The 15,241-nt window shown below is 40.3% G+C and overlaps 1 protein-coding gene and 1 long non-coding RNA gene across 9 annotated transcripts in view; both read right to left on the bottom strand.

Annotated features, from left to right (window-relative positions):
• Positions 1-15,241, bottom strand: part of LOC106604881 (protocadherin alpha-C2) — a 212,718-nt gene that overhangs the window by 144,100 nt on the left and 53,377 nt on the right. The gene's annotated exons all lie outside the window — the stretch shown is intronic.
• LOC106604885 (uncharacterized) lies at positions 9,571-11,392 on the bottom strand. The gene is made up of 4 exons (XR_014392319.1): positions 11,171-11,392; positions 10,867-11,003; positions 10,392-10,503; positions 9,571-10,099 (listed from the first exon to the last, which is right to left on the bottom strand). It is a non-coding gene; the product is annotated as an uncharacterized LOC106604885 (long non-coding RNA).

The following is a 15,241-nucleotide window of genomic DNA, read 5'->3' as shown; positions in this document are numbered from 1 at the left end:
TCCTCATCAATCTACACACAATACCCCATAATAACAAAGCAAAAATAAGTTTAGGAATTTTAGCAAAATGTATAATTTTTTAAAAACAGAAATACCTTATTTACATTAATACATTCACAAATGCAGCATTACTAATCTTGTAGACAAATAGAGTGGACATACACTAGTCCTGAGGAGCATCCTCTGACCCTAACCCTGATTCTGCTGCAGTGGAGAGAGAGGCAGGAATGACTGTGGCAGGGCAAACATACAGAACCCACCCACATTACCATGCACCCAAACCACTGAGACTTAATGAAACCAGAGGTTATATCAGAGAGAAGAGTGGAGGAGAAACGGTCAGTGGAGTGGATGAAAGGAGAAACAGACACAAATACTGATGAATAAGAGAGATGAGAGCAAGGGAGATTGCGAGAGAGATAATGATGGAGTGAGAAAATAGGTAAGAAAGAGAGAGACAGAGAGTGAGAGGCAGAGAGATATATAGAGAGAGAGGGAGACTGTAAGATTGAAGGCTTAGAGAGTAGACTAACTTCTGGGTGTAGGCTAACTGCTAACTGTAGAGAGATAACAGGGTCAGGGGTCACATGACCGATACACAACTAGAACTGACATGACCTTCACAGCGGAACCAAACAGAACTGACATTACCCTTCACAGTGGAACCAACCAGGGTTGATCCACTTAGAACCAGAACTAACTGGACCGGAACTAAAGCAACTTGGTATAAAAATAATGCATAACTGCTCCTTGGGCCTACTGTAATTACTGAGATAATAAACTGATAGTAAAGACTCCTTTATTGATACTTAGCTTGAATGCTTTTCCTTGTTGAGTCAGTGTAAATGCCATGTCAATGCATGTCCTCACATGTTGAGTCATATAAAGCTACAGCTCTATTCTCTCTGTGATTATAACAATGAATGCCTCTGTAGTCAATACTAGTCAATACTAGTCGCCCATCTCTGCCATGACACAACTTCTACATCTGCATTGCTTGCTGTTTGGGGTTTTAGGCTGGGTTTCTGTACAGCACTTTGTGACATTAACTGATGTATAAAGGGCTTTGTAAATACATTTGATTGATTGTATACTGTGTGTTTACAGTAAGGAAGAACACACACACACACACACACACACTGGGTCTGTGGGCCAACACCTCAGCTCTGCCGCAGTGTCCAACGAGGCCTGCTGACGTCAACACTAATATAGCCTGCTAGTTCATAGATGCCCACATCACCTGGATAGGACCACAACGTGCTGAATCTCACAGTACTCAGCCAGGGTATGCTCAGGACTCACTGTTTTCTAGGCCTGGCCTAACTCCAGAGTCCAGGCACACTCACAGCACCATTGCCAAACTGAACGCAAAGTCTTCACAATAGCACCACAACCCCACTGAAATAAGCCTTATGTTATTAATAACTGTGGTGAATACACTTTGTGTGATTACTAATGAGCTCAACAGACTGTGACAGAGAAAGAGAGGGGGAAGAGAGAAAAAATACAGAGAAAAGAGAGAATGATGCCACAGCAGATAAGTATCTTGCAGAGACACGTCGTGCAGAATTCACTGATACGTGAGAAGTACAGTGGAATAAGCAGTCCTGATTCCAGTACTGGGCAGCTCCACTGTGTAACCAGATTCACTCAAACCTCTCCCCCTCCTCTCCTGTCCTGATCTGCCCAGAAGGATCAGGGGGAAGGCTAGGGAGAGTCGATATTTCTGGGTGCTGAATGTGTGTTAATTTGGCATGAGGGGCGGTTGCATAACTAACCCTCTGTCTGTGTGTGTGGGGCAGTGGGTTGTCTCAGAGGCACTGTCATTAGTTTGATAGGTTCCTTTGGTGCCGCGCAGAATGACTGAATAGCTGAGGGAGTGACGCTGATGAGCCTGTGTCATCTGTGTGTTTGTGCGTGTGTGTGTGTGCGCGTGTGTGTGTGTCCCTCTGGATGCATGGTGTGAGTGCTTGTCTATAAATTGGATTACCTTAACCATTTTAAATGCAGTGTGTGTGTGTGTGCCTCTGTGAACAACATAGGATGGGTGTGTTTTTGCCGTACACTGCTCTGGGTGGCTGTGTGTGTAAATGAGATTACCATCACAGCTTTGACCTGGATGTGAGTCCTAACAAAGAAACAGCAGAACAAAATGTATGCCTTACTGACACACAACAGCTTCCAGCACATACAGAGCAACATCCCCATCCACAACCACAACCCCACGGGCATGGCAGAGAGAGATAGGGAGGGAGGGGAGAGGGGATATGGGGGAAGGGAGAGAGAGAGAGAGAGAGGGAGAGAGAGGGGCAGGAGGAGGGAGGGAGAGAAACAGCACATGGGGATGGAGGAGTGGAGAGATGGAGAGAAAGAGGACAGAGAGAGTGGTAGTGAGAGAGGAGAGAGGTGGAGACGGAAGATGGCGAGACAGGGGGAGAAGGGAAGTTGACAGAAAAGGGGAGCAGGAAAAATGAGGGGTAAGGGATGAAGGGAAATTGGAGTGAATGGGAGAGTACAGAAAAGAGAGGAGGAAGCAAATGGGCAGCCAGGTCACCCGTGATACAAGTCAGTATTTGACGTCCATCCATGTCTGAGGACGTCAGGAGATTACGTGGAAACCGGCCACTGTTAACTTCAAGTAGGTTTCAGTTTTGCTAGGGCGTTGTGGATGGGGATGGCAGATAGGTGTAAGCATCTGCCATCTGATTCCGAAGGTTGCAAGTTCGAATCCAGCGATAGAGAGTTAACCCTAACCTTAAAAATTCAGAGTTAACACCTAAACTTAACCTTAAACACTTTGAAATGTGACGTTTGCGACAACTTCTAAATGTAATGTTTGAGAAACATGGATGAACGTCTAATTTGGACATGAGTCTGTGGGAGCTAGTTGCAAATGGGATAGGCCACTGTCTGAAAACCAAAGAAAATTGTAGAAGGAACAGAGAAAGAGAAACACAGAGAAAGGAAAAGTGAGGGGTTGAGCGAGAGAAAAATGGAATAGAAACGGAAGAGAGCTTCGGGAGAAGGTAGTGTGTGCAGCCATCTAAAATAAGGCCAATTCTCTGCCTGCTGAAATTAGGTACAATACTGCTTAAAAGCTTTAGCGGCTGGCTGTAATACTCCTCCCTGCTTCTGCTACACTCTCTCCCTATGACACGGAACACACTCTCACAGGGAGAACACTCTCCCACAATTAACCAAGACAACCGACACACCACAAAGGTGCATTACAGTGTGAGCATTCTTGATCATAGACACTCGGCATGCTAACACAATTACAGACTAAGCGAGCACACACAAAGAGACACTGAGGCAAAGATATATACCACGGCTCCAAAAATGCAACGTATGAATGAAGCACGGTACACATTGTACTATGATGAAGTAGGCTACGTGCTCAGACACGTCAACCAACATACTGTTGTGAATTTAGCAAGGTTGTTTGCATGTTTCACAATCACAACCGTCTGTTCCAAAGGGGAACGTGCCAACCACAGTCCCAATAGATTAACTTACACGCCATGATAGACACCAATAGCTACACCACACACACTACAGATGGAGGGAGCAAATGTGGCCCAGTGAAACCATGTATATTCACACTGTCTCTCATGATGCCCTGAGAAGAAAAAAAAACGTGACCCGTTAAAGTCATGACAGCACTTGTTGGCTAAATGAGACACACGCTCCCATTTTCAATCAGAGCAGTAAATCTCACACTGGCATCTGCTGTCCAAGCATGGCTTGGCACTGCCACTGTGCATGCACTGACACACACACACACAGACACACACAGGCTAATCACCAAACTGGGCATTAGACATTGAACAGAAACACTGAAGGGGATATCATCACCATTTACAAATGGGAAGGCTGCTATCAAATCTTCATGGAGCGTTCTCATTATTTCTACTGTCCATCTCACTCGCCACTGACTTCCACCCATTCCAGGCTTTTGAGTACTGATATCTCACTGTCTTTCTCCATCTTCTGCATTGTTTCACATTCCTCTCAATCCTTCTATATGAGTGTTAGTGCCACTGAATAGTAATGATCTATTGTACTGCACTGCCATCTTGGTTCTAATTACCCTCACTCATTATTACTAGCCTATGGAATTATCGAATTGTGAAATTTGAAGTGACCTAGTTGAGTAAAAATAGAAAATTGCCATAATGCAATATATTTAATAATGTGTTGATCTATTTTCACATGTACTGTTGCTTCTCTGTTGACACAATCTGTTGACCAAATATTACAATGAGGAATTGGCTAACATAATCCGTGTTTCAATCAAAACTAAACCCATTTTCATGAAATACTGTGAGATTGGTAGAAGAGGAAACATACAAAAGACACGACGTCCCCTCCCCCTCCCTCATCACTGTTGCTGAGACCACTGCACTGCACGCGAGACTCTCCAACATGCGGCGGAAAACCAGCGAATACAGAGTTAATTCTGCCAGTGCGTTGCTAGGGCAACAGCATCATCGCCTAAAATCTGCCTCATTCAGCCACACTCTCATAGCGGATGAAACACAAGCTATCTGTTAGCCAATAACATGAGGCCGTTTGTGAAAATCAAAACAAGGGCACCGGAGCTAACCTTTATTACGTCAACCGCGCAGCCGCAGCATTAGAACACAGACAGAGAGGGAACTGGAAACGAACATGTAAATAATGAATGGCAGCGCACTTCCACCCCACCCGACTGGCTAGGCGACGGGAGTCCGCGTGCGCAAGAGACAGGCAACTCTTTCTCTCTCTCAGCCTCAGCCAAACGCGGCTCGCATAATCAATCACTAGTTACCACCATGGTGCACAGGCCTTCAGACACACGCATGCACACCACTGTTCTCTTATTAGGCTACATGCTCTAACCTGCATTTGTCAAAGAGGTAGGCATACACGTGAACAACGAACATAAGACAACCCATCTTCTGTTTAGTTGACATCCTTATTAAAGGGCACAGGTAGAATGTTAGAAACGAAAACAACTTGACTGGCTGGAATTTAGTCCTATGTGACAGTGTCATGGGCTTTAAGGTTGCATTCAATCGCCAATAGACTATCTTTCTGATGGGGAGTAGCTCCAAATAAGGATTATGAAAAGCCTCTAACTGCTGAAATTGATTCCTTCAAGGCCACAACACAAGCCCAACACGTAACAAGGCCCTGTAAATACAAGGCTGAAGTTGCCCCTATCCACTGGTCTAAGATCAGCGTTGCATTTGACTTCCTAATGGTTAAGATATGGATGCTTTAGGATTAGCTGGTTCTACACAGTACATTTATCTGAGTAAATTTTACACAAATTGAATACAATTATACTCTACAAAAGATAACATTTGGTCCCAGTCTAAATAGAGTAAAACCTACTCTTGTTGCAGAGTTTTCTACTCTATTCAGTGTTTATATTCTCTACAAACTGTAATTTACTCTATTTAACTTAACATGGAAACCACTCTACTGCCAATTCACTCAATATAGAATTGAATATTATCAGTCAAGAGTAGCATTTGTACAACTAAACATCAATAAATCAGAAGTCAGTATTTAACAAAGCACTTTATTCTTAAATGTAAGACATTTGCAATACATACATCAAAATACTGATGATAATAAAATTAAATTGTGGACTGAAATGAAATGTTGGCCTCTGTTCACTTTACAGTTTTTTCCAACTGCTTACACGCAAAATCTTTTCATGTCACACGATTTTTGAAACCTCTCACTCAAAGTGCAAAACTACACACCAAATATCCAAAACCATAAGCTATTTCTCAGCCTTTGACTCAGTTGTCAATTGCATAAAACACTTTTTTCAAAACACTACACACAATTCTCTACCTAAAACACAAAAATCTAACAGGAAGTGACTTGCTTTCCTTTTCCAAACACAACGCTACACTTATTCACCTAGTCACACACACACACTCCTCACATGTGCAAACACTAATTGCTTAACTGATCACTAACCAATCACTGCTTTACTGTAGTATAGGCCTATAAATAGGTCAAAGGTCAGATTACCTGTTTTGAACAATGGATGCCAACAATGGACAGAGAGCAAGAGGAGTAGGAGGGAGAGGCAGGGGACAACAACGAGGACAAATTCAAAGACGAAGAGTTGGAAGAGGAGTAGGAGGAAGAGGGTAAAGAAGAGAAGGTTTGATGAGATTAGGGCAACACTTGTTGATCATGTGATCAACCACGGTTTGACCATGAGAGAGGCTGGACTGAGAGTCCAGCCCAACTTGAGTCGATTTACAGTGGCGTCCATAATTCGAACCTTCAGAAATGAGAACAGGTATGCAACTATCTAATGACTATTTTAGCATTACAGTAATGTACTGTAAAATACGTATGACTGCATAGTATTGCATAAACATTTGTAACTCTAAGCCATCCATTTACTGCACTGCATTGAATGAATGAGGTTGGTTATCATGCTGTACTACCTTTTTTTGTACATTGTTTACAGTTCCTATGCTGAACACATACTGTGTTTGAATTCTGTAGAGTGGAAAGGCAAAGACATCATGGAGGACGAGGTCGCTTGTTTACAGATGTACAAGAGACTGCAATTATAAATATGGTTTTGGCCAACAATGCAATTAGGATTCGAGAGAAGAGAGCATATCTTGAATAATGACACCATATTTAACAACATCAATGCTGTAAGCCTGTCGACCATACAACGCATCCTCCAACGGCACCGAGTGACGAAACAACTTTACAAGGTGCCATTTGAGAGAAATTCTGACAGTCAAGAATATGCGACATGACTTTGTAGAGGTATGAATGCAACACTACTTCCAGTACTTCAGACATACCATATTTACTCATCTGTATATCCTTTTGTCTGTTACAGAGAGTATTGGAGCTGGATGCCCATGTAATTCGCCATGAATTTATTTATGTGGATGAGGTTGGCTTCAACCTCACCAAAACCAGGTGCTGCGGAAGAAATGTAATAGGACAGAGGGCAATTACCAATGTCCCTGGACAGCATGGGGGTAATATAACTGTGTGCTGCCATCACTCAAAACGGGGTCCTCCATCACAATGCCACACTGGGTACATACAACACCGGCCATATGCTCACTTTTCTGGATGCAATTTACACAATGCTTGTCCCTGATCCAGATCAGGAGCCTGCTAGATTTGTGGTTTTATGGGACAATGTTAGTTTTCACCGGGCTGTTCTGGTCCAAAACTGGTTTGCCACCCATCCACAATTTGTAGTTTTGTACCTACCACAATTTGTAGTTTTGTACCTACCCCCATATTCACCTTTTCTAAATCCCATAGAGGAATTCTTCTCAGCCTGGCGCTGGAAAGTGTATGATCGCCAACCCTATGCCTGCATGCCGCTTCTCCAGGCAATGGAGGACACATGTGGGGACATAGAGGTTGCCTCTGTCCAAGGTTGGATATGCCATGCTAGGAGATACTTCCCTCGATGTTTGGCAAGAGAAAACATATCTTGTGATGTGGACGAAGTATTTTGGCCAGACCCAGCCCGGAGAAGAGATGAAGCGTAGCTTAGCACTGGAGACGGGACCCCACACACAATTGTGTTCTTTACTGTATTCTAAAGAATATACTTTTGGTTTACATATGTTTATGGTTTTGTTGTATGCTACTGTATAGAACAGTAATGTTTGGCCTAATAAATATTTTCTGTTTCTACATTGGTGTTTACAGTGTACTTGTTACCCCTCTCAGCAGATTACTTTCACTGTAGAACATTGTATTGAAATGTAGACATAAGCCTATGAAAGACCAAAGCGCTTTAGAACAACAGTGTTTACATGGTATATCCAAAAATGTACTATTATGAAAGTAGTGTTTGCCATTTGATGCAAATGCTCCATTCTGACATGTGTTTATGGCATTTTGAATGCAGTGTTACATTTTGAAGGAGATGTGAGGTGTTTTGGGAATTGTGAGTAGAGTTTTGAAAAAAGGAGACAGTTTTGAAAACGTGTGTAAGCAGTTGGAAAAAACTACATGTACATAAAAAGCTCAATATTGCAATTCAATACATCTAACAATGACATGGAGGACTTTGAAACTGGCATCTCAGATGATAAAATAAAATTGTGGCCTCTAAATTACATTTTGGCATCTTTCCCCCTTAAAAGTAAATCAAACAGCCAATATTGCAATACATCTTGGTTTTAAAGAGCTTACTGTGCCGTTTTTAGAGTCACAGGAAACAGTATGGGACAATAAACAAACTTGAAATCACCACAACTGTAAGACATCTGTATATCAAATGCTTTGTGACAGAAATGCTCTTTAATATCCACTACATAACGTGCCTCTGTTGTACACCAACTCTATCTGCATTAAAATGCTCATAAAGACATTATTTATAGGGCAAAAGTAACCAACAGTAACCTCTCATCTTTGACATGGTGGATTTTCTGAAAAACTGGCATCTCGCATTGGACTTTAAGACAAACTAAACAATACATATTTCCATGGTGTTTGGTCCATTTAACATTTAAAACTGTGGTGTCAGTTGGTACCTGAAGAGTCTCAGCCATCTTACAGCCCACCACATTTAAAGATTACATTTTACCTGGACTGATCATGACTCTGTTGGTGTCATGTCTACCAACTGTATGCTATTTGACTTTTTTTTTTGCCAATGTTTTAGTTACATTTTTAAAGCTTTTTGAAAGTAATTATGCTTTGCTTCATAGCGCATGCACCAGCTTTGTCAAATTTGTCAAATTTTAAGCATAGATGTGGGATAATGCACCATAAAATGATGCTTCGGTAGCAGCCTCTTTTTTGGAAACAATTGCTTGAATAACCTGTGGTGTTCTGCGATTAAGTGTTTCAAAAAAATTGTAATACCCTTTATCATTGGAGAAAATACAATGTTTACTATCTGAAGCCACGGCAACAGTACATACCAGTGTAGATCATTTGGACAAACTAAGTCTCCAAAGAGAAGTGGTAGATTGCGAAGTAAACACCAGGACTGGATAGCATTTAACCCCAAGTCATTAGAGTCCTCTCCTAACTTCACTGCAGGAGGTTTGTTGTTTTGCTCCATGTAACCATAGTTGAAGCTTTTTATTGTCCTGTCTATTTGATGTTGTGTACTTGTCTATCAAGTGCAGTACTAGCAGTTTCATTTCATATTGTGCCACTCCCTCCAAGATATCATGCATAATATCGAGAGAGACGTTCTCACATGTATTGAAGTACTGCAAGGAGTTTAGAACGCAAGAACATTTAACACCCATCACATAAGGAAGACTGGGATTTGTCTCCTTTTTTTGGTAGTGTTCTGTATGAAGTGCTCGAGTTCGCATAACTATCTTGGGTGAATCTTCATCAAATTCAGTCTGAAAGTCCTCTGTCTCAGCAAGGCAAAAGCGACAACAATGTCTGGCACTGAATGATTCAACAAAACCAAATAAACAGTGAAGACCAAGGTTGTCACCTGTGACTTGGGACAATAGTTCCATACACTGATTGATCATACAAGGGAACCATAATTCCATCCCTCTCAAGTATTTTAATATCCTGCACAATTGGATCAAGTATTTTAGAAAAGCCATATGTTTTAATGTCTTGGGCATGAAATAAAGCAACCAAATGACTATCAAGCAGAAAGGAGTTGAACTTTGGAGAAAAATTCCATAAGGTGAAATAGATTGCTCCTAATTTATGTTATTTTCCCCGTTTTGATCCAAGAGGATTTACAGTTTCAAAATCATCATAGAGAAGCTGTATCTGACAGAACAGTAAACATTATGGTGTGGCACTATCGTCATGTAATATATCACAGTCCTAACCAGACTGTTGTAGAACAGAAAACAATTGTCCTGACAGTGTCAAGGCAAGGCAGTCGAAGATCCACATACCATTGCTGCTATGTCTTGGAATCTTGGAAACACTGAATATTTCAGAGGACTTCACTGGGTCATGAACCATCTTTTGGCGATAGGCGAACGTCTGCTTCATCTTCTCCTTTACAATTGCTTCATCAGTGCAATGGCCTCACATCACAGGCTTTCTGTTGTTGGACAGTTTTCCTCTCTGAAGGAGTCTCTATCAGCTTTTGGACAACCTGTAACATGGTGAAACTTTTACAGATTACTGGGTTTGTCTGCTCTATACAAGTATGCAATATTGTGTCACAAGATATAAAAAACAAGGCTCGAAAACTCTGCAGAGATGGCCATGCATGCAGTTATGTCACCAGATGAAAAGTAGGATTTATTTGACTCAGAAACATAATTAATACTAAGAAATACTAAAGAGTAAGAGACAAAGAAACACTTGCTTATACAGATGTTCACATAGAATTATTCTCTGGTCATGTGTCATGAATGAGACTAACTACAATGAGAATCACTTACACGTCAGTGAGTGACGCATGGTCTTCTGTCGTCCCTCTGATGCTTCCCTTTGAACAAATTTCAGCCTCCATGCTAGATATCCACTCCCATCTTCTGCATTGTAATAATGCTCCTAAAGTAAAGTATAATTCGGTTTGAGGGAGCAGGTTAAAATTAACCTTACACAGATGCGCCCATAGATGAAGATCAACAGGTCTGACCCTCTCAGTGCAGAACTTAACTGGGCTTTTATACCACCAGAGTTGAGCTTAGGAGAGATGGCAGAGATGGTGGGCATACAGACATGTTAATAGATCTATAGTTTAAATAAAAACATCACCCAACAGTAAAACAATTTAAATATTGACATTCTGGAAATATTGTAAGGTGTAAGAGTCCCAGAGAGTTAAAAAAAGGTTAGAATTCGTTTTTAATGTACGTACATGCTAAAAATGGTGTTAGGTGGTAAGGTATGTAATGAGTATATGACATATACCCATGTTCACTTGTCATTTGTGCAACCAATATCTTGACCATATCGCGTCTTCTGCTATCTCTTAGGCTTTTTGTCCAAGCATACTCATTCATGATCCTCTCTCCTCCAGGTTTGGTGTTCAGAATGTCTTCAATCATCTAAGAGTAATTTCAAAAAGGAACACACAAAAACTTTTAAAACAGCAATGAAATAGCAAGTATAATAAAACACACCATGATCACCCTTTCACAACTTTCATTGATGTAATTTATCACTCAATCTTCAAGTTTGGCATTTGTTTAAACTGGAAATTTGCAGTACTTACATGAGATAGACGATAATCCTCAGCTGTCTTTCTTGTAGCAGGACTCTGCTGCAATATAATGGTGTCATTGGAGTCCCCCCCATTGTTTCCACTGTATTTTGATAAGGAGCAGCTTGCAGAGGAGCTCAAAAAATCTAGCAATCATGTTAACATTTAACTGGTGTGATTAACACTAATTATAACACAATTCAGGTGGAAACATCCATTATTATGATTAGAGGACTTTTGTTAACCTCTATGGGCTAGGTGGGACGCTTGCGTCCCACCTACTCAACAGCCAGTGTAATCCCGTAGCGCGATATTCAAATACCTTAGAAATGCTATTACTTCAATTTCTCAAACATATGACTATTTTACACCATTTTAAAGACAAGACTCTCGTTAATCTAACCACACTGTCCGATTTCAAAAAGGCTTTACAACGAAAGCAAAACATTAGATTATGTCAGCAGAGTACCCAGCCAGAAATAATCAGACACCCATTTTTCAAGCTAGCATATAATGTCACATAAACCCAAACCACAGCTAAATACAGCACTAACCTTTGATGATCTTCATCAGATGACAATCCTAGGACATTATGTTATACAATACATGCATGTTTTGTTCAATCAAGTTCATATTTATATCAAAAACCAGCTTTTTACATTAGCATGTGACTAGCATGTGACTAGAATTCCCACCGAACACTTCCGGTGAATGTACTAAATTACTCACGATAAACGTTCACAAAAAACATAAGAATTATTTTAAGAATTATAGATACAGAACTCCTTTATGCACTCGCTATGTCCGATTTTAAAATAGCTTTTCGGTGAAAGCACATTTTGCAATATTCTGAGTAGATAGCCCGGCCACAGGCTAGCTATTTTGACACCCACCAAGTGTGGTACTCACCAAACTCCGATTTACTATTAGAAAAGTTTGATTACCTTTGCTGTCTTCGTCAGAATGCACTCCCAGGACTTCTACTTCAATAATAAATGTTGGTTTGGTTCAAAATAATCCATAGTTATATCCAAATAGCGGCATTTTGTTCGTGCGTTCAAGACACTATCCGATGGGTAAAGAAAATGTCACGTCATGCCAGAGATCCCCTGTTTTGGTTAAAGATGATCAAGAAGGCCATGAAATGGTCAGAGAGAGCGCTTCCTGTTTGGAATCTTCTCAGGTTTTGGCCTGCCAAATGAGTTCTATTATACTCACAGACACCATTCAAACAGTTTTAGAAACTTTAGGGTGTTTTCTATCCAAATCAAACAATTATATGCATATTCTAGTTACTGGGTAGGAGTAGTAACCAGATTAAATCGGGTACGTTTTTTATCCGGCCGTTTTCTCTTTATTGAAAACTGAGGATCTCTGCTGTAACGTGACACTTCCTACGGCTCCCATAGGCTCTCAGAAGGCGGCAGAACGGTGAATGATGACTTTGCAGCCCATTGCTGAAAAACAGTAGCGCATTTGGATAGTGGTCGATCAGAGAACAATGAGATTGGGGGCGCGTGCACGAGCCGACACCATGTTTTTATTTTTTCGTCTTTGAACGAAAACAGGGTTTCCCGGTCGGAATATTATCGCTTTTTTACGAGAAAAATCGCATAAAAATTGATTTTAAACAGCGGTTGACATGCTTCGAAGTATGGTAATGGAATATTTAGAATTTTTTTGTCATGAAACGCATCGGGCGCGTCACCCTTCGTCACCCTTCGGATAGTGTCTTGAACGCACGAACAAAACAGAGGATATTTGAACATAACTATGGATTATTTTGAACCAAACCAAAAATTTTTATTGAAGTAGAAGTCCTGGGAGTGCATTCTGACGAAGAACAGCAAAGGTAATCCAATTTTTCTTATAGTAAATCTGAGTTTGGTGAGGGCCAAACTTGGTGGGTGTCAAAATAGCTAGCCCGTGATGGCGAGCTATCTACTCAGAATATTGCAAAATGTGCTTTTGCCGAAAAGCTATTTTAAAATCGGACATAGCGATTGCATAAAGGAGTTCTGTATCTATAATTCTTAAAATAATTGTTATGTTTTTTTGTGAACGTTTATCGTGAGTAATTTAGTAAATTCGCCGGAAGTTTGCGGTGGGTATGCTTGTTCTGAACGTCACATGCTAATGTAAAAAGCTGGTTTTTGATATAAATATGAACTCGATTGAACAAAACATGCATGTATTGTATAACATAATGTCCTAGGAGTGTCATCTGATGAAGATCAAAGGTTAGTGCTGCATTTAGCTGTGGTTTGGGTTTATGTGACATTATATGCTAGCTTGAAAAATGGGTGTCTGATTATTTCTGGCTGGGTACTCTGCTGACATAACCTAATGTTTTGCTTTCGTTGTAAAGCCTTATTGAAATCGGACAGTGTGGTTCGATTTTTTTATTATTATTTTTTTATTATTATTTCACCTTTATTTAACCAGGTAGGCAAGTTGAGAACAAGTTCTCATTTACAATTGCGACCTGGCCAAGATAAAGCAAAGCAGTTCGACAACATACAAAAACAGAGTTACACATGGAGTAAAACAACATACAATCAATGATGCAGTAGAATATTTTTTTTTTACAAAAATAAAAATTATTAACGAGACTCTTGTCTTTAAAATGGTGTAAAATAGTCATATGTTTGAGAAATTGAAGTAATAGCATTTCTAAGGTATTTGAATATCGCGCCACGGGATTCCACTGGCTGTTGAGTAGGTGGGACGATTTCGTCCCACATACCCTAGAGAGGTTAAGCGCTGTCCTAACATAATCTAATGTTATGCTTTCGCCGTAAAGCCTTTTTGAAATCGGGCAATGTGGTTGGATTAACGAGAAGTGTAACTTTAAAATGGGATATAATAGTTGTATGTTTGAGAAATTTTAATTATGAGATTTTTGTTGTTTTGAATTTGCCGCCCTGGCTGGCTGTTGACTAGTGTGTCCCGCGGGTGGGACGCTAGCGTCCCACATGTCCCAGAGAAGTTAATGACAAGCGGAATGCATAAATGTAACATTTTGAATTGATTAGATCCATTAGTGTTCTAAACGGGGTGGGAGAGGTGAGCACAGAAACAAAGATAATTTTAAAATATAAAAATGAGAAAAGAAATCAGCAGATTTAGCTGTTTGTCTCACATATTCAGAACATGTGTTAGGCTAGCCAGGACTGTATGGATGAATGTGAAGCACTAAGCTAATAAGCAACTCACCATCAGGATTTGGGTCTTGGGGTGAACAAATCTCCAGCACACCAAGGTATTGTTTCTTTAGAAGAAACTCAAACACCTCAACTTCAGTCTTCGATTCATCAGACATTTAAGTCCAAGGTAGGAATGTCAAATGTATTGGCAACTGTGAAGACAAATTAAGATTGCACAACCTTATTGAATAAATAGGTTGTGTATTTTTTTAGAGAAAAACCAGAACAGAAATCAAGAGGTCATCTTTACGTGAACATCGTAACCCCAAAACTGACTTAGTGCGCCTTTCCACGTCAATTCCAATTATATACAGTCTACAGCCTGTCTACTACTGCCACCTACTGAATTATTACAACAGCAGTCTGAGTACTATAGCAATACACCACAGATAGCCATCAACACTGAGATTGTAGCAGCATACAAATGTTAGTATGACTTATTCTTTAAAACCATTAATGGCCTGCAAAGACAATGAGCGCAGCTACAGATGAGCATAATTAGACAACTCCCAAAGCATAAACCAATCTTTGACTGATCTGTGATTTGGGGAGGCACAAGATTGCTTTGTATTCATTATCAGCAAGGAAATCGGCAATCAATTTGACAGTAAATATAAAGTAAGTATATTTAAAGTGTGTCAGTATGTTGTTCCATAGGATATTGTGTGAAATTTGAAACTTTTCACTCACCACAATCCAAAAAGGATTTGAAGGTCAGTTGCCCCTCATAACAAATGTACTTCTGACAATCCCTGTACTTCACCGTACAGCCTGCATCCTTGATGACAAGAAAAAGTTCATTTAAATTGCATTAACACAAATATGCACAAATTACAAGAGAGCAGTGCTCTGTTTAGAGTAAAACACATGTGTTGCA

This window comes from Salmo salar, chromosome 05 (assembly GCF_965601325.2).
Source record: "Salmo salar chromosome 05, fSalSal1, whole genome shotgun sequence".
Classification (NCBI taxonomy): domain Eukaryota; kingdom Metazoa; phylum Chordata; class Actinopteri; order Salmoniformes; family Salmonidae; genus Salmo; species Salmo salar.
The sequence above is the reverse complement of the archived record's forward strand: the minus strand, read 5'-3'. Positions and strand labels throughout refer to the sequence as shown.